Here is an 893-nt window from a genome sequence, read left to right on the forward strand (position 1 = left end):
ATCGCTTCTCGGCCTTTTGGCTAAGATCAAAGTGTAGTATCTGTTCTTATCAGCTTAATATCTGATACGGTCCCTATTTGGGACCATCGATATTAAACTGATTTTTAGAACGAGGCGAAGAGTTAGGGGCTTGCTCCGCCTTTGCCACGGGTTGGCCTGGTATAGCAGTACTTCCAGGATTCAGCCCATCTCCCACCCGGGAGATATAAACAAATTAAAAACAGACTTAATATCCTGACATCCCTTCTACCACCTTCCAGGAAGGGATCAGACCTGCATTCTATGATGTCCGCTGCTGTTATTTTTATTTAATCTTAGATGTAACCAGCAGTATCACCCGGCGTTGCTCGGGTTTGTAAGGGAAATAACTATATAAGCATTTTTAGAGAGTTACTTCCCTTATATATGCCAATTCGGGCTTTCTTAGCCATTTCTGTCTTGGTGTCTTCAAGCCATGAAGTCGTTGTTCTAAAAGAACGCTGGTCTCCTTGACAACGCTTTACGACGTTGATTTCCTTAAACTCCCTTCCCCACAGCTTCACGAGGGAGGGAAGAAGGGGGAGAAGCAAACACAGGTGCAGGTGTTTGAGCGTGGACGCCAACTCCGCCGCCATCGACACACGAAAAATTATGCATTAAAATGGAATAAAAAATGATGTTAAATTATTTTTAAAATCGTAGACTCATCGTAGACGCGCGCTAATACTCAGACGGGCTCGATATGAATCACGACTATAAGATAACCGAATTTGGTTAAACTGCACCGCAAAATGTGGGAGTAGTTAGGAATCTAAATCGAAGGGGACAGACACTCACACAACTACAGTTTTATATATATAGATTACATACATCCACATCTTCTGCTGTCCACCCATCGTTTGCCTTGTTTTCCT

At 43.0% G+C, this 893-nt stretch overlaps 1 non-coding gene across 1 annotated transcript; it reads left to right on the plus strand.

Annotated features, from left to right (window-relative positions):
- On the plus strand, positions 1-194 carry LOC115221879. The gene has a single exon (XR_003882675.1). It is a non-coding gene; the product is annotated as a U2 spliceosomal RNA (small nuclear RNA).
- The last annotated feature ends 699 nt before the right edge of the window (positions 195-893 follow it).

The sequence above is a fragment of the Octopus sinensis genome, linkage group LG18 (assembly GCF_006345805.1).
Source record: "Octopus sinensis linkage group LG18, ASM634580v1, whole genome shotgun sequence".
Classification (NCBI taxonomy): Eukaryota; Metazoa; Mollusca; class Cephalopoda; order Octopoda; family Octopodidae; genus Octopus; species Octopus sinensis.